Source organism: Lichenostomus cassidix, chromosome 1 (genome assembly GCF_008360975.1).
Source record: "Lichenostomus cassidix isolate B80296 chromosome 1, HeHo_3.0, whole genome shotgun sequence".
Classification (NCBI taxonomy): Eukaryota; Metazoa; Chordata; class Aves; order Passeriformes; family Meliphagidae; genus Lichenostomus; species Lichenostomus cassidix.
Window position 1 is genome coordinate 108,408,675 of NC_139479.1, and position 24,070 is coordinate 108,432,744.

The 24,070-nt window shown below is 36.2% G+C and overlaps 1 long non-coding RNA gene across 2 annotated transcripts; it reads right to left on the reverse strand.

The window, feature by feature from the left end:
- Positions 1-397: 397 nt before the first annotated feature.
- LOC146445514 (uncharacterized) lies at positions 398-17,798 on the reverse strand. Of its 2 annotated transcripts, XR_014852489.1 has the most exons (4): positions 17,711-17,798; positions 17,296-17,372; positions 931-1,005; positions 398-739 (listed from the first exon to the last, which is right to left on the reverse strand). It is a non-coding gene; the product is annotated as an uncharacterized LOC146445514 (long non-coding RNA). The 2 variants fall into 2 exon arrangements; XR_014852500.1 differs by lacking the exon at positions 931-1,005.
- Positions 17,799-24,070: the final 6,272 nt, after the last annotated feature.

Sequence of the window (24,070 nt, forward strand, 5' to 3'; positions counted from 1 at the left end):
TCTTCAATTTTTCCAATACATATGCCATACATGTGACAAATGCTTCATAAGGCACTGTATGTAAACATTTCTATTTTTTTTCTTTTTAAGATAGAGAGCTCTACCATCTCACTTATATGTTAGAAGCCAAAGAATCTTTCCCAAAAAGCCTTATAAAAACTTTCTGCCTTAGCTCACACAAAGAGTCTAGAATGATGTCCATGGTGGAAATGGTAAAAGTATTAATGTCACACTTCTATCAAAGCCAGCATGCAGAAGCAAAGCAAACTCAAGCTGCAGAGAAAGCTCAATTTCTCAATATTCAGGAAATGAATTATCACAATAGTTGACCTAGTAACTCATTAGAGCTGTCACCAGTTTTCTGTTTTCAAATAAGATTGACAAAGGGAATGGAGACAAGGACTAAAACAGTGTATCTGGTTTCTGAGTTTCTAAATGCAAAAAGAAGAGCCTACCTTAGCACAAAATAATGGATATTTATTGTGCTTGAGGAAGAGCAGAAGACTGTTATCTCATTTATGGTGCTTCCTCCACGCTCTGAAATCACAAGGCAGAGCTCTCCTTTGGCCTGGCCAGCCTTTGGGAAGGACTCATGACCTAGGGAAGGAGCCATGAATCCTGGCTGGTGCTTCCCAGACATCTAGAAAAACACTCACATTCTTTTGAGCTGCTTGTTGCACTTTCTGCTGTCCAGCTGAGGAGGCTTTTTTCCTGGTTGCTGGCTCAGGTGGTTTCCCTCCTGAAATGGATTTTTGAAGGTCAGCTGATGGATAACTCACATACTTACGTAACTTATATATACTTATATAACTTATAATGAATAAGTCATTAATGATTTGGGATGGACATAAAAACTAGAATTTCTTCTTCTAGGAAATGATAATACAACCTTTGTATTAGAACTGAAGGATAAGAAATTTGAACTTACACAGCACAAACAAACAAATTTTTTCAGACAGTTTGACATGAAATCTGCATGTGCTAAAAAAGTGCTCCCACATCAGCCTATGGAAGATGTAGCACAATGTCAGAATAAAGCATTGAAATTCTGATCTGTGAAATCTGCTAAAATACAAAATTTTCATTTGTATGGCAGCAGGGAAAAATGAAAACATTTTGCATTTCAACAGAAGCAAAGTTGAAATTTCTTGGTAACTATTCTCTTTATTCATGTGATAGTTTTATCTTAGATAATATACCTTATTTTAGTATACTGAAACTTCATTCAGAAATAACTACTAAATGAACTACTAACAGACAAGTAAAATAGAATTAGACTGTATCTAGCACAAAGTGACACAGATTTTCCCAAATTATTGGTGCAATAATAGAGTATGTTCTAAAAACTCAGAAATGGTTCTTGTTATTGGAAGTTTATTCTTTCATACTTCCTAATTTTGAGAGACGCCAAAGGTGCTTTGCAAAGGAACATTGCAACACAGGGGGTTTTATTATTAAATACTTTGTAAGCCAGTTTTTCTATCCCAATTATGATTACGAATTACAACTAGACACAGTAGCTAAGATGAATTCCAGTGGCACTGTTGTTCTTCATTTTCTACTAAATTATTATGTGAATTTGATACATTTTAGCAGTCAGGGAAATAAAAAATACTGCCCCCATTGGCTAAAGCCAAGAACAGTTCAGATGTGCTAAATCAGGTTCTCCAAACAGCTGTGCCAATGTTCCTCTGTCCAGAACTGCTCGTTGAGTCTCAGGTCTTTACTGAGCACTCTGCCAGCCGCATGAAGTTTTGCCAAATTGTGTGAAATATAAACAAACACCTACTTGGGCTTATATTCAGACCAGCAAACATGATGCACTTGTGTCCCAGGGTCAGATTTAAGCCTAACCCTCCAAAAATGTATCACACTGTATTGACCAACTGTGCCATCTAGCTCTCTTTTAAGGTAATCCTATTATGTAATGAATTATTATGAGATATTTCAGCACTGCTGAGTTTGAATTAAATAATTCCTCTAAGAGGTTGGATAGTAAAAGAAAATATTTCTGCTGCACCTGGGCCAAGTCTTTAAACAGCACAGTATTTTTCTTTTTTTTTTTTTAATACAGATTAATTCGACATCATTACCTAATTTTTACTAGGCAGGTATTCAAACAAGAGGCTAAATCTTACACATTTTCAGTAAAGTCATCGAAATAAATTAATTCCAATAAAGGTAATAAAACTGAAAGGTACATATGTGTTAATTTTGGAGGTGAAGCAAAAACAGGCTTAGCTAAATCTTACAAACTGGAAAGTTTTTCCTTTAGATTTTTATTATTTAACAGTCATTTAAACACCAGGCTTCCCTTAACAACCCACTGAGTGTGATGCCTGAACAAAGATTTATCACCCAAGCTGGTTCAACTGTCACCTGATATTAGCACCTGGAGAGAGAAAAAAAAACAAAAACAAAACAAAACACAAACTAAGGGAAGAAAGAAACCACAACAAAACCACTCCCAGCTGATTTAACAGGCAATACTTCAAAGGGCATTGAATCTAATTCAGCAAACCAACCAAAAAAGAAAGGAGAAAATTACAACATTAGCATGAAAATACTGCAACTGCAAGACACACAATTATGGTAATTTAAGGAATAAAAGAATTCGAGGTTCCTTCTGAGACAATGACTCAGAGGTGAATCCTTCACACAGCCAGAACACTTGTACTTGATAAGCAGCAACTACTGGAGGCTCTAGATTAGGTGTTCTCTCAACAACTGCTTATTGATTTAAAAAAAAAAAAAAAAGGAGGGGGAAAAAATTATTAACAGCAAAACATAATTTATTAGATGAGGTAAGGAGTGACTCCATGTGGAACGACCAGTCTCTGGGGGTGGATTCTGAGCGAGATCACTGTTTTAGGCGAAGCAGGACAAGTGGTAAAACAAAGCACTCGCATCAAGGAGGTCAGACACTCAGTGAAGCTCCTAAGAGATGGGAACACCTGACTGGTCAGGAGGTTCAGGTCATCAGGTTCTCCCACTAAACCTGAGGGCAATGGCAATGGATTTGAGAGCCTGAGGTGTGAGGCTTTCCTGTGGGCAGAAGTAATGATGCATTCTTGTGTCCACCTGTGAACACGTGTGTGAAAAAACACATGAAAAAGCAGAACGTGGAATTATATAAGCGCAAAACTACATATAAACCACACAACTGCTGTCTGATTTCTTCTGGTTTATTTCTGTCTTTTAGGCTTTCAGATGGACAAGAGACCAATCAAGCATTAATCCTACTGTTTGAAAAGTGGTTTTTCCCAGACAGCAAATCTTGATGTGTAGTCAGGCTAAAACGCCTGATGACAAGCTCTAACCACCAGTGACATCAGGAGAAATTATGGCTCAGGGTTGCAGGGCTTTTAACAGTCTCTCATTAATAAACCAAAGGAAAAAAAAGGAGGAACTCAAGTGAATGCATAGTTCTGGAAGGTGAAAGAGGAAAAATAAGCTACAGTGAGCTTTTGGCCACTCACCAACCCTGTCTGTTTGATGTACTGTGGGCTCAGTGCAAGTGCGTTAATTAGGAGCCACTAGCAAGCCGTGGTGTTCCTGCCATGCACTTTTTCACCTCCCTTAAATAAGCTGAGAAAAGCTTCAGTGGTTTTCATGTCACTCAGGGGTTTCCCTCACACTATGGGCATCTCAGAGAACTCGGATATTTCATCTGCCCTTGAAGCAGCACAAACCTTGAGCACACCCCAGTATCTAATGTGTGCAGGAGAATGCCAGTCCAGTTTCTAAAATAAAATATTATAAGAGGAGGAGCCAGAAGATTAAGAAGTGGATAAAGCCTCAAGGTATTATTGGAAACGTGAGTTAGAAATGCAAGTTGAATGCTATTCATCTTCTGCACTGACTGAATGTTTACCTCACATGACCCCAAGGGAGAATGTGGAACTCTAAGTTACTAGAAGATATCCAAATCAAAGGCTTGGCTCAATTTTCATCTCACAGGGGAACCTGAGGGATACCCCCTTTGTAGCTTGGCAATAGGTATGCTACATTAAATTCAGATTATGATAATATTAAACAAGTTAAGGCTATATAGCTGAATAATAGTAATAGAAGGACACAATATGAATAGAACTGTATATTTGAAGTAGCATTTCAATTTTTTCTTTCTGTCGGCCTCAGGCATATTGGCCTTCTCCTGATGTGAATTAGTTCTGTTTTGAAAGGGAAAAGGAGGGAAGGGTGACACTTGCCTATGAACATTCTGCACCAGCCCAGGCTGATTGCAATCCAGCAAGAGAGATGCTGTCACAGCAGAGAAAAAGGGCTATTTCCTTGTACTGATGTGTGAAATGACAATAATTCACACTTAAGGGCAGCTACAGGGGAAGAACATCACTCCACTCTTCCCTGGCAAGCTGCAATCCTACTGAGCAATTAATATGTGTGTTAAATAAGAGACAGGCATATTTTTCTCATGTTAAAATACTACCAAAAGCATACCAGAACTGTGTATGTGACAAAAATCCAGAGGTTATAAGAAGAAAATATATAATGAACACATGGTAATAACCAATTCTTTTTAATCATTTCACATAAAAGTTTCCCTAAAACTTTTTTTTTTCCGCCCAGGAAGCTGAAATTGACGAAGTTAAGAGATAGTTGGGAATATTTTGACCTATGGAAAGCAGAAAACTTCATCCTGGATTTCAGGACATTGTGATTTTAAAAATTAGAACCTGCTTAACAAGTATTTTGTTCTAGGTCAAACAAGTTAAAAATTGAATGAATATAGGTACATTTCTGTCTAATGTCCCTTTACCCTATATAGAAAGGGAATAAATATCTTGTTCCTGCACCAATTTAAAACTAATCATCAAATGCTATCTTCTTTCAAAGGTAAAAAAAATAAAACAATACTAAAACATGTTTTAGAAGTAGAGGCATAAAAATAATTTAAACATACACACAAGTTGATAAAACCTACCTACTGGGACCATTACTTTATATCTTAGAGGAAACAAAAAAAAGTAATGTAAGGGACTGAAAACAGTGATCTAATGACCAAAACATGACAAAAGTTGTCAAGGCACATCTGTGAAAATCTAGTCCTAGACAGTCTGCTATGGGCTTGACCAAAAGCATAAAGACAACAGCCTTTATTGCATTGATCCAATATCTCATTAATCTCTTTCACAAAAGAGACAGAAAATCTGTTATGGACTGTGGTTATCTAAACAAATATACTCCAGAGAATGAATATTCAGAGGGAACAATAACTTTTTCACAGGGTAATGTATTCAATTCATGATATAGATGAGCATTTTAAACAATGCTAATTGTCTAATCAATACCAGAATCCTCCAAAACAAGAGCAAATTGGACTATGCTGATGCGAAATTCCAGCTTTATATGCACATCCTGATATGTACTGTTCTATTCACCACAGCCCCATGTCCTCCCCTCCTGAACACCCTGTAAACATGTGTGCCATCAGTGATTCTTATTTTCCAACTGGAAAATATTAGGGTTGAAAGTCAGATATTCTCATAAAAATAATCTAGACAGAAATTTAATAGAACTTCACCTTGCTATGTTGCACAAACTGTAGAAATGAGAAAAGTGATAAAACGTCCTGGCTGACCCCCAGAAAAAAGCACATATATGCACACTCACACAAAAAGAAATATTATTTCTTTGAAAATTTTGATTTAATCATGTGAATTATTTGACGCAGTCAGATTTGGCCAAAAAATAATAATTTAGTAAAATAGATGAGTGCAAATGGGAGACAGAGTACATTTGAATAATGCAAGCGGTAGGAGAAGAAGAGAAAATATTAGCATCCTCTCTCTTCCTTTAGGTAATGCAGAGAGGAAATAAACCCAAATTTTTAAAGACTGTTAGCATGGATCAGACAATGGAGGAAACAAATGAAACTGAACAACAAAACTGAGTATTGTTTATGTCACATCAGTGTATACAAATATTAATTTTTGAACTATGTGTTCCTGGTATTGATTTATAAACCGCTGCCAAAGAATTAAATTAATTTTATTACATACATTTTGCTGCATTACCTGAAGTCTTTCAGAATTACCTCAACCAATAACTTGAATGTAAATAACTCAGAGAGGCAAGAATTAACAAAATTAGAAAACAAACAGAAGAGCAACCATAATGGCCAGACTGTCTGAAAAATACTCACTTTTCCCTCTACTTCGAAATTTACACTGGCCTGAAGCCCAGAAATGACAATATGCAATCCTGCACCTGTGACAAGTCAAAGACTGATCTTTTTTGACCTGTTAGGATAGAAAAGGAAGATAGAAAAGGAAGACCAAGATTTTTCTGGTAGAAACCAGAAAACCTTTCATTTGTCCAAAGTAGTAACTTTTAATAATACTAAAATACTCAGTATGAAAACAGCATTTTATAGTTGTCAAGGGTTAGCTTGATACCATTATAAACTATTTCTTGGTGGTTTTCACATCCTGATAGAGAAGAAGTCTATGAACAGAGAGATTAAAAAAATACACCTCATAATACCCTTAAAAAAGTCTTTAGGCCTAGGCTTGCACATTGAAACTTAATGACAAACTCAGCCACTTCCAGATCAGACCGTACAGTGCTTCTGAACCAACTGCAGACTGGTTTATTTATTTAATTGGTTTTTACAAATGTGCCCCAGTAAAGCATGGGAAAGGGTTTGTTGGCTCCTCTTGTAATGACACACAACTCACTTGTAGCTGAGCACTCTGAGGATTTGGTTCTTTGCTGAGTGTCTACATCGACAAACACAAAGCTAAATTCCAAGTGGGACTCTGAGGAAAAGCACAGAAGTGTGCATACAAAGGAACAAAAGCAGGGCTTAGGAACACTGAATGCTAAGTGATCCATGAGTGGAACAGTGTTTGCATCTACTTTGTCTCTTTGACCATGCACTGCAATGGAGATAAGTGTTATCCTGTTCCCACTTTTGCGTTAGAAGAAGTAGCTGACAGCCAGGAGAAAGAATATTGGTTTTGATTGAAATGCAAATAAAACACTAAAAGTGCTGCCTTGCACTTGTTTTACAGTAACCAAGTCTCACAACAAAATAAATATGATGCCTGAATTACCAGAATCTCCTATTACAGAAAAATGTAGGGACTAATGTATTTATTACTCATTGAATGGGCAGAGCTCATCATACTGATTTGTTTTCAAGAGTCCTTTTTCAAGGACTCTTGCAATAACTTCAATGAAAAAATCCAACTGTTTTAGATAAGGCCCTCGAACATAAATACCAAAAAAAAAAAAAAACCCACTAACACTAAGGAGAGTTATTTCATCAAAAATAGGAACAAGATAAATTTGTCATCATCCAGGAATAGTTATTGTATCCATAATGAAATCACAGAACTCTCCATAAACATTTCAAATATTTTCATAATTAAATAGCAGTTAGTGATGCCCCATAGTGTTAAAAAAAAATGAAAATAAATACTCAAGTTACTTAAAAATTCTTTAGCATTCAAATGTAAGTTAGCTTCCAGTTCAAGTTTCTTTCAAGTAAGACACTTGAAAGAAAAGTTGTGAGATTTAATCATTTAAAAAAATATTCAGCTCAACTGTTTTCACCCAATCATATGTTGCATTTTCAGCTCTATTCAGAAAAGTAATGTTAGGAACATTAAAATAAAGAAAATATTTATTCTCTCCCAAGCTCATAACTGATGCACACAGACACATAGGTTTTAGTAGCTAATGATCAACACGAACATGACTGACAAGAACAGCATTTAAGAATTTAAATGAGTGTTCAAATACTAATTTAATTTTCCACACACAGATCGAACCATAGACAGGGTTGTGAATATGTGCATAGCAAATCATATTATTAAGGAATTTTTTGGGAGGAGGGAGTTATTGCTACTCATTTGATTGCTGAAAGATAGTCGAAGAAAGCCAACTGTAATGTGATTATGATTCTATTCCAAATTTTTCCTTTCTCTTTCTGCTTCTTTAAACAGTATCTCCAGCATTCACTCTCTGCTTCACTTTGCTTCCTGGCAAATGGGCTGCAACACTGTCTATACAAGATGAAACTTTCTGTAAAGCTTAATTCATTATTTATAAGGCACTTTGAGGTGTTCAGAAGAACAGCATATAGCAAATGAAAAGGAAGAGGAAAGTATCCAAGGATACAAGTCCTTTGAAAGCCTACAGCCTTTTAAGGATTGCAAAGGACTCTTAATACATGACATTTGGTTTCTGAAGAAACAGTCCCTATCTTGACCTAGAAATGTTTGTGATCTAGATGTAGTCATGTTTCCTGATTCCTTGGCATCTGTTTAACTCCAGTTTTGCTAAACATGCAAGGCTCAGAGCTCCAGACCAGAATCTTAAAAAGCAAGCATTCATCATACAGTATTTGTATGCTCAATATCAGTTCTGTATCACTGCAGAAGAAAATCATGTCACAACTTTTCAACCCTGTTTTCTCTTTGTAAAAACAACTACTTACAATTCCTAACATTTTCCCCATTTCTTATACAGCATTATTTACTTACTTTGATTCAGTGATGTTTCTAAACCATTTTTCATCATTGTGTAAAGCAGACAAAACTGAGATACTAAATAACCCATAAAAATAGATGGACTTCCTCAATCCATTCAAAAATAGCCAACTGTAATGAGAAGCTGTAAGAACAAACTGGGAGGGGAACAGAGGTGAATTGGAGATGTACAGTCAAGACAGAAAAATTTTAACTGCCTTGTCAATATCTATCATCAAAATGTAAAGTTGCATGAATATTACTTATAAGCTGTTTTGAAAATGCAACTTAGACAAACTTGACCTTTCTATTATATATATTTTCAATTACTCCCTCTTTCTCTGATATTACCTCCAAGCAATACAGAGTACACATGCAAAAAACAAATAAAGAAAAACAAACCCCCACCATATGCAAGGTTTCCTATAGTGGTACAGTTCCAGTTTTCTTCTAAACTGATTTATACTGACACTGACTTTTTAGACAAGTTAGGAAACATAACTTCTTGATCTATGCAGTTAATTTCCAGTTCCTCTCAACAATTCCTAATACACTGCAATGCTGTATATTTAAAAGGCACTCATTCTAATTCATTTGTATGATATAAAAACCTGCAAACGAAATACAAAGCTGTGTGGTTTTTCTTTTGAGATGGCAACAGTTTTCAGCAATCAGTTGCCAAGACTTTGTGTCTTATCTTTTTGCAAGTAGAAGCATTTTTAATACATTTTGAGAAAGGAAACAAGAAGTGATTTTGAACTAATCAGTTGTCCAGGAGTTGGTATTTCCCCTCTTATTTACATATAAACTAAACCGAAAAGTTATTAAGACATAAGAAAAAATTATTTCTTATATCAATCACTTGTCAGTATTTTCATTTTTTGTAGCTCTCCAAGGCTTCGCTATTTTGCTGCTCAGCACTTAAAGGAAAGCCTTTTTCTTGAGAGCTGTCTAGTGCCTGAATATTGAGGGTAACAGGGCTTCACACAGGAAGAGGCAATCCTTTGCTTCTTTACTTGTCTCCCTCCCAAAGTGAAGGGATGTTCATTCTTTGTTCCCACAAGCTAGCTCAAGATTTTGTTTGCTTCCAGCATTATGCTACCTTGCTGTTTGGTTAAAAATGAGAGGCTGAAAGCATGGATGTAAATCGTGACAAGAAGGTGAAAGCTCTTGGAGGAAGCAGGATTTTCTCTCCTTACCTGGAACCAGCTGATCATCCAGAAGTGGGAAAAACTTCTGGAGAACCCAAGAAAGCTTTCAAAGCAAGGAGGGGTGAAAGACATGGAGAGCATTGGATTACACGGAGGAGCTGGGACTAAACCCATGGGAGAGATATCAGAGCTGAGGGAAGACAAAACTTTCTCTGAAGGGCCTGGAGAGGGATGCCTTAGCTCTAAGATGTTAAAAATTACTGCTGGTCTGAGAATAAAACGCCTCAGTCCTACAGGGACACAGTGGGCAGGCACAGATAAAAATACAATGGCTTCCAAACAGCTTTGCCTCACTCTGATTTTTCTCTGTGTAAAATATTGCCATATGACACTATTTTCTACTAAAAGCATTACAGAGTCAAACCCCTCACAGTGTTTTGGGCATTCTCACCACAAGGAGGAAGGGTAGGCTCTGGTGACTGAGTTATGCCTCCAAAAGGGAAGGTAAAACACTCAGGGACCATTATCCACATCCAGTTCACTGGGTTTTGTATTTTGGAACTCTGAAAAGCAAAACACAGACAGAAACACTTTGAAGGAGAACAGACATTGAAAGATGCAAGAGTTGAAAGCAGTGCATTCCTTTCAAAAATACCAACTGTATCTCCAAGCTATTGGTGCTTCCAAGTGTGCTGAAAGAGAAAAAGAGTAAAGACCCTTGGTAAATTGAAAAGACATGAAGGCAGTTGGTTTTTGTTTTGTTTTTAAATCAACTTGCTACCTTAAGTTCAGCTCACACCTTGTTTCCTTAATTTCCATTTGCTTTTTATACAGCATGTGAAAAAGCTGTGTACAGTCGCTCACTTCAAGAGGCTATAGAAGTAATGTACTAAAAAAATAATTAATGGTTTTGCAAACCATCAAAACACCTCATTAAAAAACCCCAACAAAACTGAAAGCATCACACTAGTTCTTAGCAGCATTTTCTACGTAGGAATATAATAATAATGAGAATCTCAGCACAAATTTTTAAGTGAAAAAGTTCTCAGTGCAATTTCAGTCTTTAGCAGGTAGCTTAGAAATATGAAACTAAAGAAAGACCCATTTCTGTAAAGGTCTGTATCAGTGTCTGATTTTGCATGCTCTAGAACAGTTAATTTTCAGTGACTTAATGATTTTCCTTTGCTTTTTTTCAGTGTAAATTATCTTTGGAGAAATATGACTGTAACAAGGTGAGTCCAGAAATGTATACATTTTAACCCTCTGATAAATAATAAAAACCAATGGCTCAGATAGTCTTCTGCATACAGAAGTGTTTCATATGACATTAATTGGCAAATGACTAAATTTTCTACCTTCCCCATTAATTCTGTGGCAGAATTTCGGCCAATAATTTATATGTATCCAAAAGTAAAATATCTACTCTCGTAGAATTTTAAGACTTCATAGTTGGGTTTTTTTTTTTCCTATTTATTTCAAATTGACTACAATTTCTAAATGCTTCAACTGCTGTATTTATATCAGAACAGTAATCATTGGTTCATTACTGCTTACCACATAGACCTACTTTTACATATTAGTTAGAAACATCAGCACTAACTACCTTTAAAATTAATAGAAAAGTCAATAAATCATATAGTCTTGGCCTCTAATGGCAGTTCTTGAGCATAAGATGATACTGTCCTAAAAATCTCTAACCCCCTCACTTTATGAAGACTTTCAGAAATCTCTGCATTTCCACCAAGCACTTTCAATATCTTTTTATACTACCCCAACTTTATCAAAATGCCAGTTCATTATATCAGAATTCCTGTTTTGCTTGTGTGGCCTTCTAGGAGCAGCAGTTGGTGCAGACACCTGAAATACCAGTCGGTAATTAATATGAACTATTTTAATGAATTTAAGGCAGAAGACAAACATGGGATTATGGACCACATTGCTCGAAGGTCATGAATACCAGCCCCTGTATTTTTTCACCCACTTGCCTCACCATGGTGAATACAAAGCAGTTGGGTTGTACAAAAGTCTGGTAATCCTTTGATCCCTCGCTCTTAAATTTGAGCTTCTTGGCACACTTTAACCAAGTTTGAGACAGTAGGACAGATCTGCTGTTTTCACTAAAATAGTGAAGAAAAAAGATGTAATAACTGTCTCTTGATAAGCAAAAGGCTACAGACTGTATTCATTTTCATCCTGATATGATGATATGAAGAATCAACATCCAAATTAAGCATTAGGAATAACTTTGCCCCAAAAAAAACCCAAAAAAACTGCCACAAAACCAAAACAAAACCAAAACCACCCCCCCGCCCAAAAAAAAAAAACAGTTGGAATTCTCACAGTTCCAGGCAGAAGACAATCCAACTAACAGAAAAAATACATAGGAAATCATTAATGCTAATTATTTTACTTGTTGACTACAGATAACACTGTGGGATCACAGGTAGGATTTCCATGAAAAAAAAGCAGGTTATTGCCAAAATGATAGGTGACATAAATGAAAAAAATACTTCTACCACTCTGCTTTACACAAATCATCTTCACATTTGCACAAAAAAAATCTGGTCTGAAATTTGAAAGCAATGTTTTTATGCACATAGATATTAAATTGCATGACATTTTGCTCCATGGCAATCACATGGAAGAAAGGCCAGTAGACAGATTACGGAGGAAGCAGAACTCGACATGTTCTCACCCAAAGAGGTAAAATGCAGTAAAGAGGATATGAGCAGCTGGAAGAACTGTCACTGGAGTGTGATGTACTGGGTAAAGAAAAGCTGCTGGGATAGACCATAGATGGTCTGTGACCAGGATACAGTGCTACAGCAATCTGTCTAAAAATTACATGAGACAGATTGCAGAGCCATCACACAGCATTCTTTCTCCAGATAATCCTCCACTTACAGAAAATAATCACAGCAATTTAAGAAATGATTTTATATCTTAATCTATTGACATTTTTTGTAAAGAAGGTACCAAATACACAGCATTCACATAAAAAAGATTTTGTCCATTTGCTGTCCATTCCACCCCGGTATGAGACTTGATTTCAAAATCAGAAACTTTATTGCAGTGACCTACTAAAAAATGCTTAATAAGATTACATTGCACACTTTTCCTTCTTTCCATTCATATCCATGTAAGCAGTCGCAGTTTTTCTCTATGTCTATATTGTTATTAGACAGTATCTTAACTATTTTCTTAATTGCTTTCAGTTATTAAATACGACTGGCTTCACATCCAATCCATCTGCCCTTCCTGCTTACATTCCTTAGCATTGAATTCTTAATCATTCAAAAATTTCAATTTGTGTTGGCCAATTGCTACATGACTGTTTGCCATGGTGTACAGTTTTCCTGTCATGACAAGGACAGACATTGAAAAGTTTACAACATCTCCTGATTTTCCTCCCTATCTTGTAAAGGTTTGCTGCCACACACAATTCAGTAGCTACACCAGCATTAATAAGTTTATATTTAAGTTATCCATTTGTGCCCAGGGGACAACACTGGACTGCAGTTTCACCACAGCTCATATTTGAAACAGAATTCCTGAAATGCTTGTATATTCTGTTCCTCATGTGTAAATATGTGTTTGTCATTCATTCATTGTGTAACTTTTTGAATGGTGAATAAAAATTCTGATGTAAAAATCCTGAAGTTCACTGTAACGACTACTATAAAAAGATGAATGCAAACCTTGAACTCCTAAAGAACAAAAAGACATTTTTCAAAGGCAAATTAAAATCTGTGTTCCTCCAGGACTAATAACTTCAGAACTGCAATCATATTTTCCAAATTATGTAGCTGTTTACTGGTTTATGATTGCTCTACACCTTTCAGTGGCAGTTACATTATTTTCTCTTTAGCATGGCAGAAACCATTGTTGAAGTGCAATTTTAATTCATTTGTACCTACATACATACACTTCATCCTAAGAGTTCATCAAGTGACAACTATTTATTTTCTAGTAATTGAATATTTTTTTATCCTGAAAAAACCCATTCCTTTTATGTATATATATGTATATATACATATATTTGAAATCAAAGTACAAACTGCGTCATCACAACAGAAGTATTTCTACTATGAGTAAGCAGAACATACATAGAAATACTCTGAAACAAGAACTTTGAAGGATGGCTTTGGGATGCATTTCTCTCAATATTAATTTGTTTCCATGATACAAGTTATCTTTTCTTATAGAGCAAGTTGTGGAGGATTTGCACCTTTATCTAAATTGTACAGCATGGTGTTTCATACAATGTCCACTGATTAGTTTTAAAACAACACTTTCTAACCCATTTTGATTTGATTTTGTCCTTTGCTGACTGGCTTCAATCTGGTTTTAAATTCTACTGCCCACACAGCAACTCCATCTGGGACTCACCTAGACTTATGCCTTCCATTTTTTACACATCTTATTTTCCTTTTACCCTTTTCATTTCCCATTTCCTTACTTGTTTTTCTGCTCTACAAATTACTCCACTACATGAAGTGTACTGCACTACATTTCTTGTGCTATGTCTGTTTCCACTGTAAAACTTCCAGGACAGGTACTACCTATCAGTAGGAGTCAGTCCCTATGCCTAAATATAACTAAAGCTGATTTAAAAAAAAAAAATCATCAAAACCATGCCAAAATATGGCTTATCAAGTATATATCTTTAGCTGGCATATAAGCAGCAGGCAAAGATAAAATTTTAACTTTTTTGCCTTGCCTCACAAAAATTATATTGTATTTAATACATGAGTAAAATAAAAACTTAGTTGAATGAGGCAAGACCATTTTAACATGGAAATTCTCTTAAGGAAAAGTAATAAATGAATATATTTGAAAAATTGTTTTGATTATTGGTCACAGCTTTGGAGTTTAGAAAAATAGGTGGTATTTAATTTTTTTCATCTTTAATCACCGACTCCTGAATAAGTTTATATCTGCCAGGTGACTTGGTGCCTCTACTCATTACCCAAGTCTAGGAAAAAGCCTAGAGATCTAACCTGGCTCCCAAGGCACTGTAAACCAACACTTACTCTAAAACTACTAAAATGCTAACAAATGGACATATTAAGTCATGCAGCATCTCAGTTCTGTGCTTTTTAGTAGCTTGCTGATGCATCTCATAAACACTATATGAGAACCATGTGTTTTTCCTTTACAGGAAAAATATGCAGAATGGTCTAAAACCTTCAACAATGCATTACAAAATTGTGCTGCCTAAGTAAATTCATATTATACTATCTGGCTATGAGAAAAAATGCTAGGCAAAATAAGTCATTGAAATGACTACAAATATCTGCTGAAAAGAACAATGTTAACTTTGGCTGCTTTATAGGGGAAAGATAGAACATTAATACACATCAAAGTTAACTATGAAGCAGTATTATTTTTCCATTTCTGATTTTAAACAGTGCTGCATTTTAGTAAAATTGACAATTCAAACAATTGCATATGGAACAAAATAATCACATTTTCACAAAAAAAAAAAACATACCTAGCAACATGCAAGAAATGTTACAGCAATGAAAATTGCCACAGTGAAAACAAATATGCAAAGCCTTGTGACTCAGATAAATCTCTCTGATAGGTATGGACCAGTAATCACACCAATTTCTGGTTACTGACTGCTGTTGGAAGGGCAAGTCAAGGACAGGTGTCCCTAAATTCCTTCTGCAATTGCAACCCCACATCACCAGATGCCAATCTTCCCACTGCACATCCAGGCTGCTCAAAACCAGCACTACATGGGTTTTTTTCTGCTGGATCCTTTCACTGACCACCTCAAAGTCTAGCATGTAATCTCATCTGCTCACCCACATGAAGCACATATCCTGTATGTTCACATTCCTCCCCTGATTTGTTCCAAATTTTTCCTAAACCAGAAGGGAAGGCAAGATTTTGGGCTTTACCTGGTGGTAGGCAGAACCTGCTACCACCACCCCAACTCAGTAGAGGCACATAATTTATATCTGTTCATGTGTCAGTAGTCAATAAGGGAGTCAGGGAGCCTAAAGTCTTGGTGAAGTCTAGACTGGCACTGATGGCATGGACAGAAAGATAAACAGCCACAGTACAGCATGGATTATCTGTAAAAAGCTATTTTGCAAATAAGTCACAGAAAAACAAAAAGTAGCTTCGGGAACAAGAAGAAACTTCCAGTGAGAACAAACACTGGGCAGAGAAGGATTGTTAGTAACCACTTAGGACCTAGTGTTAGTCACACAACAGTAGCAAATTACAGCACTATACTGATGCCATACAGGTCTACATTTCCATTTTGATTATAAATGAGTTTAGAGTCCAGCCTTAGCCAAGGATATGTTCCTCAACACACTCTAGCTGGCATAGAACCACTGAGCACCTCAAGCTGAAAGGAACCCATAAATATCAGAGCCCAACTCCCTATTGCTCACATGACTACCTAAAATTAAACCATTTGACTAAGTGAGCTATCAGGACATTCCTTGAACTCTGCCAGGCTTGGTACCATGGCCACTTCCCTGGGGAGCTTGTTGCAGTGACTGACCACCTTCTCAGTGAACAACCTTTGCCTAATGTCCAAATCTGAACTTCCCCTGGAGCAACTTCATTTCATTTTCTCATGTCCCATCACTGGTTGCCAGAGAGAGGAGGATAATGTATTCTCCCTTCAGCTTCCTCTTTTGCTCCCTCACTCTCTCTGGGATGCCAGATTTATTTTACAAGCTATTAATAGCATTTGGAATTAGTTGCTCTCCACACCTCTCCAGGGTGACTTGTAATTTAAAGCAAAACCAACAGTGAAGGAAGCCACAGCAGAACTCTTAACCCATCCTCCTTCTCCTTTTCTCACACACTGATGTGACCTCATATCACATCCAGACACAGTCTAACCAAAATGCCACAGGTTCTCAGAGCACATCAGCAGTGCCAGCCAGGTGTCAACCGGTATTTTTGCTCCCCATTAAAGAGGAATCAAATCTCCCCCAAATTCAAGACAGTAATTAATCACAGAAACTGTCTACTCATAGAGAAAACAATTATTTTCTCCCTCATCCCCACGAACACTGAGAGAAGTATTAGTTATGTTCTAGTAATTAATGTTATTGCATGCAAAAACAACATTTAAATATAAAAGAGCAGTGTGGACACAGGAGCCAAGACAGCCCCACAGCTGCACGACCTTGACAGCATCTCCAGATGCACCTCTGCTGCCTGCCAGCAGCAAAACTGGAAAAGGAGCCAGCCGAGGTGACACCAAGGAGTTACAACAGCCCCGCCTGATGCTGTGAGAGCAAGCAGTGCAGAGTTTGGCATCTGGTCCCTACTTTTGCCAAGTATGCCCTGTTTGTTTCCACAGCTGTTAAATGTGTTTGCTCAAAAAAAGGGGAAAAGCAGAAAGAGAGAGCGACTGGAGATGTTCAAGTGACTGCGGGAGGAAGGATGAAGCCAACATGCAATTTATTCCCAGATAACAATCTGCTTTAGAAAATGTATTTCTGGTTATTAGGACAGGTCTGAGATATTCTTAGACGAAATTCATGCATAAATTCATATGACATATTTATGTTTACATCTTCAAAACACTGTAGGCAATTATCACAGGGTTAACAAATGCATTTGCTGTAAACAAGTTTTCCCCACTTTCTATATATGTTTTAAATTACCTTGTAATAATCTGCTCCATCCACCAGAGAAAATTATTGTAGGCAGACTGAAATCTGCACTAGTTTTTCCAATCTACCTGAAGGTAAAATGACACAAAATTAAACATGGCTTTTAAGTTAGGTAACTTGTTACAAACCCTTGTGATGTGTGAGCATAAATGTACTTTATAAAACAAAGAAGCCATTAAAAACAGTAAAATCACTATTGCCTTGAATAAATTAAAACAAACCTTATTTTGAAGTAGCATATCCCTTTTAACTTTACCTCAAAACAAAGTCAAATTTAAGAAAATAGAGAATTGCATTTAGGTGAATTAAGAAACTCTAAATATTTAGACTTCAAGAACAAGTAAGGTCAATGCATCAATTCAGGATGCAAAAAACATGTCATATTCAATTTCTGGCTAAACCTTACCAATTTCTTTGCTTCTGGCAGTGTTTTGGTCTTCACAGGGGAATAATTTCTGAGTGTATTAGCATAACTGACCCTCTTCTACACCTGTGAAAGCAAATCTTGTTAATATGGCTAAACAGAATGCATATTCAGTTAAAACATGGCCTCTAGATGTATGTGAAACATGGATTTACTGAAATTCAGTTACCCTCTCCTAGGCAAATAAAGAGATATTTTGAAAACACAGTTAGAAGCTAAAACCACATGTCTCATGCTATGATACTAATTTAGAGCTTAAGTAAAATCAGCTACATAGAAGGGTTGTTTGATAAAAGTCTCTGCTAACCTGAGGCCTAATCAAAGAAAATAAGTTTAAAAATCACATTGAGTTTTTAATCTCTGCTGGAATTCACTACATACTTTTATCCATTCTATATTTTTCATAATTATTTTTTTCCTTTCTTTCTTGCAACAGTAAAGAAACTTCTGCAAATTTAGTTTCACCGACTTTCACTAGCTGGTAGTTAAAAATTGGAAAAAGGAATTACTCTTGTTAAATCACATTATTTTCCAATTAAAAAAAAAAGAAACAATATTCTATAACATCCAATTTTTCTCTCTTTTTACTCCAGTTGTGTTACATTCCTAATGATAATGGTTTCCCCGAGGAATCTCTGGCAAGATATCTGTACACTGCCTTGTCCCTGGGCTTCTGTAGATCTTAGCGTGGATGGGGAAAGAAGATTGTATGGAGCAACTTAACTTCTATGTTAACCTCAAGATACTGGTTAGGATTCTCCATTGGCCCCCTTAACTTTAAGCTAGAATGGATTTTCCCATCAAGCATAGGCCTACTATGATGGCAAGTGTAAATTAAACAGTCAATGCCATCATAATTTGTAATTAATCTATTCTACAGACATGTTCTGACCAAACTCTAACCCATGTTCACATTTATTACCAGCAATGAAGTAAAGCCAGTTTCCAATGATCAAAAATAGGCACTGCTGTGCAAGACTAACACTGTTAAGGTGAATACTTGGTGACCAGTCCATTATAAGGATGCTTTGCAATAGTGCAGGGCAATCTAGGCTAAATAGATAAATAAAGGACTGAAGCTAGCACAAATTCTGCCATGGATGGGTTCATGGATCTCTGTTCTTCACAGGTAAAAATTATTTGAAATAATTCTCATGATTGTTCTTGTTGTTCAATGAGGGATAAGAGAGTCTCAGTAGACATTGCTGATGTCTGAAATCACTTCAATGCAATGGTTATTCAGAGCAGCTTGAAGCTGTCTTATCTTGAATGCACATTGGAAAACTAGTTAATACAAGAACTCAGAGTGAGTGAAGGAATTTTCCTTCTGCCCTGGAAATTGGTCATGATTTTTCTTGCTTGCTTGTTTTTTTTACAAATTGAAGACTTTGATTTGAGTCCTGTTTATCCAGCAGAAAGTGAGGGGGTGTAATGTTTGTTCTGTTCTAGGGAATAATTTCTAGAAATGTCAAAGTCCTCCCTAAAGGCTGGTATTTGTTAAGTCTCTAAATAAACACATTTTATTGTTATTTTGACACCTGTTTACCCCCTTTACAGAACTCTATCCATGTGTAGTAGGACTTGATTTATAGATCTTCCACCAAGGGTCAGTGTCTATGGCTCCAAACCAGGGTGGAGGCACTCAGTGCATTTCTATAAAGTTTGTCACACAACCTGCACACAGCAATATCTTAGTGCTGAACTGATGGCAGTGATGGCAGTGAAAAGTGGGTTTTTCTTTCCCAAACCACATGCAGCTCATCAGCTATAAAACCTGGCTCTCATATCCATGGAAATGTTGATAATGCAGATCCTCAATTCATGTGAAACCCAGGCTGTTGGAAGAAAAGTGCTAGCAGGGTCTGCCACAGGAGATGATATGGTTCTGTATCTTCAAGCTTCAAGAAGCTTCTCAAAAATGTCAAAAAACCTGATTTTTCTTGTAGGTTTTTTTTTTTTTGAGGAGTAGTAGACTTGGGCCACCTGAAGCCACATAAGGATTCTGCTGCTAAAGGATAGGTATGGATGGAAGCAGGGAAGGGAGGTTGGATGGGGAGCAGTGGGGAGAAGAAGCAGCTTTGATTTCTGTGTCTCCAGAAAGAAATTTAGCATGGAGAGTATGCTGCAGTAGTTTACGTTACACACAGCTAAACGCTGTCTTGGCTGGTTTTTTTAGAGCCTGACACAGTAAAAAACCCCACATGAATAGGGCTGTGACTGCATTGCCTAATCAGCTGCTTGGCTTGTCTGGCCAGTACTGGGCAAAAACTGAAGACTCAGGAAGATTAGGCATCCCTTCCTTAAGGCCAGCGACCCAGGTTTGATACTGTTAAAAGTTAGGCAGTACAGACAAATTGATTTATCTTTTAAATCCTCTGAAACTAAAGTAAGACTGAGTTGTTTTGAGAAAAGAACAAAGGAGGAGTTAGTGAACTTTTACTGATATGTCCCTAGCTATTGCCTCTCATTTTTCTGCCTGTCGAAATAAGTTTAAAATACATCTTGCATTTTTCTTCTCTTTAGCTGATGTTAAAAAGACATCAAGTGTCATCAGATGTTCTATATTGGACAGGTTTTTGGTCAATGGGGGACAGAGCATCATCAACATCAGCAAAGCACATTCAGGGAAATAAGACTGATTCAGATGTGAAACCTTCCTAGGGAGAGCCCTCCCACCATTTGATATGCAGTTGTCATTACTTAGACTATAAATCTGGGCATCTAACTTCAAGGACAGGGTGGAACTACCTCTTTTGAGGCATATAAAGTCTTAGCTGCCACAGATAATTTTAAGTCAAATTATTATTTCCATTCCAACACAGATTATGGGACAAGAGAATTTTGCTGGAAATTAAAAAATAAATTCAGCATGTATATCAGAAAGCGCCTTTTCATGTAGAGAATAATAAATACTTAGAACAGCCTGCAGGCAAAGTTGTAGAGGCATGAAAGCACCAGTGTCATTGAAGAAACAATTAGATATCATCCTTGGGGAAACAGTCTACTAAAAAGAATATGTCTTGATGGACCAAATGACCTTTATTCATTCTCCAAAATTCTCTCATGTGGTTACAATTCTATTGAACATTTCAGGATTTTGGCCTCAAGCAATGTCAATTCTTCCTCGAATTATCCTGTTCATCAGTTCACTGATGAGGGCAATCCTTTCTTATACTATAACAAATACCAAACAATCACCAGCCCTGTATCATGACAATACTTTGAGTATATAATCAAAACTCTTTTTCAGTCCCATGACTGTATCTATTTGTACCCAGACTGACTACAGAAAGTTCTTCAGGCATCTGTAAAATAAAACAACCACAAAAACCTTCTCAGGGTTTTAAAGTTAACTGTAAGAAATATAGCTATTCTTCACTCCTGGCACACAGCATGCACCTTTTAAATGAAACACATAGAGGAAAACAACAAGGTAAATGTCCCTCAGAAAGCTAAGCAGATTCATGAAGGTCCTTGTGACTCTCCAGCGGTCACTAAGGTAAATCTTTTAGTATTTTAAGTTATTGTTGTTACTTTTTTTACCAGGTGTTTGTTTTAATTTAATACAGATAAAAAGTAATATAAAATTAAGCATTCAGAATTATTTTTTTTAAATGTGTAGCCCACCTGAAATATTTTAATGAAAGACTGAGAAAACATAATCACTGCTGTAAACAAAGAAAAGGATAGTTTAACTGTACCAGCAGACTGAGCTAAGTAGAAACAGTACAATTGGATAAAAGCAACTTTTGACAATTTAGGCACTTGGGGAAAACTCAGCATTACCTGCAAAGCTGTGCATTTTTCTGTTCTTACTTTTAAAACTTGACTCACACACAGAAGTCACAGGAGGTCTGGATTAGTCTCATGTTTTCTTCTCCATCCATAGTTTTAGGAGGTATTTCTGAGCCTGCTTGCACTCTGCACTGCACTGCCAATTCCCACTGAAATTAAGAAACACACAGCACTTCCCAGAACAGGCTCTGTGTACCCAGAGAAATAACCAAGGAAAAGGTGCATCTGGAAATCCATCCCCAAAGAGTATTCCTGTAGTTCTCTCTGCACATTTCAAATTGAAGCTCAAGGGGAACTGCATGGCAGGAGTGCAACCTTGAAAACCTGCAAACCTGTTGAGGAAAGTGACTGTTCACTAAGCCATATAAATTCAAGCTAGACTATATTACAAAAATATTTTAGACGATCCCAAAAAAAAAGTCCTGAGATTTTAGAGTTTTGGTAACTGGTTTAGACTAGCAAGCACAAACATTCATTTAGTCTAGATTAAGAAATCTATTAATATTGCTCTGTTATAAAAGATAATTTCTGAAACCACATAATATTAATAAAAAATTATATGAGTAATTTAAAATGCAAGAAAATTAAGTACTTGAAGTTCTCCACATCCCATTAAATTGGATTAAAAGACCTGATAGACCAATGCTGTTCATCAATAAGGTATTTTTAACTGTTATAGCTTTAAACATGTAGAGAATTTTAGCATTTTATAACTTTGAAGAATTAAATTGAAGTTTAATAACACGGAGATATCAAACCATTACTTTCATTGTGACATTGCTACATATTACTGGTACGTTGAAAAATTAAGATTCTGTCACACAGACTATTTATATTCGAAATATAGCATATAAGTAGTATCAGAAAAGACAGCATAGAGACAACATGAATTTTCAGAGAAATTCTTCCAAAGACAATTTTTTTCTGCATACAGAAACATAACATTAATATCAGTTACTAGGAGTATGGGAGTTCTGAAAACAAGAAAAATATCCCTTGGCATATTACGGTTTCCACCTGCTAAATCTTCATGTGTCTACTATAGATTGATTTCTCTTGCTATTAGAATTTTCCACACAGGTTTTCTGCAGTAAGATGATTCTGCTCCTTTGTGGTTCACACTGGATTCTATCACAAGTTATTTGTGCTACACTTCTTGTTCTTTAGACTTTATTCCTATTTGAATCATTTTTCAAGATCATTTCATGGATGAGCATTTATCCATGTTTTTTAATTACTGAAATGGTCTATTATTTCACAGGATCCCTGATATGGATATGTGTTGGCACAATTCAGCCCTTCTCAGAGTCCTTCCATAGCAGAACCTTTACCTAATGGTAAAGGTTTTTTTGTCACTAGTTACCACTTGGACAAGGTCAGCCCTAAGAGCCAAGGTTTGAAATCAGATTCCTGTGAAAATAGTGGCCCTCATCAACTTTAGCACAGGAGTAATTATTCTGTAGTCACCTACAGCAAACTGTGTTTGCTTAATATTGAGATACTTGCTCATGCCATTATGCAATCATCTGTTTTCTTCAGAGCTTTTCCCCCCTTCATTTCACCCAAATAATTTATATAAATATTTTATAAATATTCTATTTATTATATTATATATAATTGATATAAAAATTTTAAGCTCCAGTATAAATACTGAACTTTGTAGTAGTAAACCTGTCCAGAGCAAAATATGTAGTTTATAGTTTTTAGTTACTGTTCCTCAAATTTAAAGAGTGTCCACAGTCAAATTTTTACCTAATATATTAAAATGTAGGTTTTTTCTCAATAATACATTTCCCTGTTAAGAGAAAAACAAATAATACCCTCCTCAAGAGAGTGCAACTGAGTATATTCCCCTCCTTACTTTCTGGAATATAAATTCTACTATTCTTTGCTATTTGTATCTTGAGTTTGCATAACCCTGCCCTTTCTAAAAGACTAAGTGAAAACATTGAAGAAAGCTTTCTGAAAAGGCAACCTTTTTCATTTTTTCCCTATACTTCAGACATTTGAAAAATACCATCCTTTTATACTCTTTAAAAAAAAATAAATTTACAGCTAGTCAAAAATGCTGAAGAGACATTTCAAAGGACAGAGTATTTCAACCTTAACTGAATTTCAGCTGCACCTTTATATCTATAAAAACTGGCTTTAAATGTTACATAATGTAATAGAGGGTTCTCTCCATGTAATACTGCAGCCCTCACTATTGCACACTGACAAAGGCATGGTCCAGTTCAATGTATGTTCTGAAGAAGAAAACAACAGCTATTCATTTTATAAATTAACCCCTTGGCTGCTTTTATGAATCTTGTTGACTTAACAAGAACACACCGGCTATTTCCATAGTGAAATGTCTAGGTGGGTGGTAGATATTTCCAACACTGATTTAGAAGCCAAAAAAGCCCCTGGCTTCAGTGGATTTCCAACAAACTACGCATTTGCACGTGCTATAAAAGTAATCTCTAGTGAGAAACAAAGAGGGTGAAATCAATATTACTGTTCTATGGCTAAGTTCCTTTGCTTACAAAGGATTTTAAGTAATTTAGG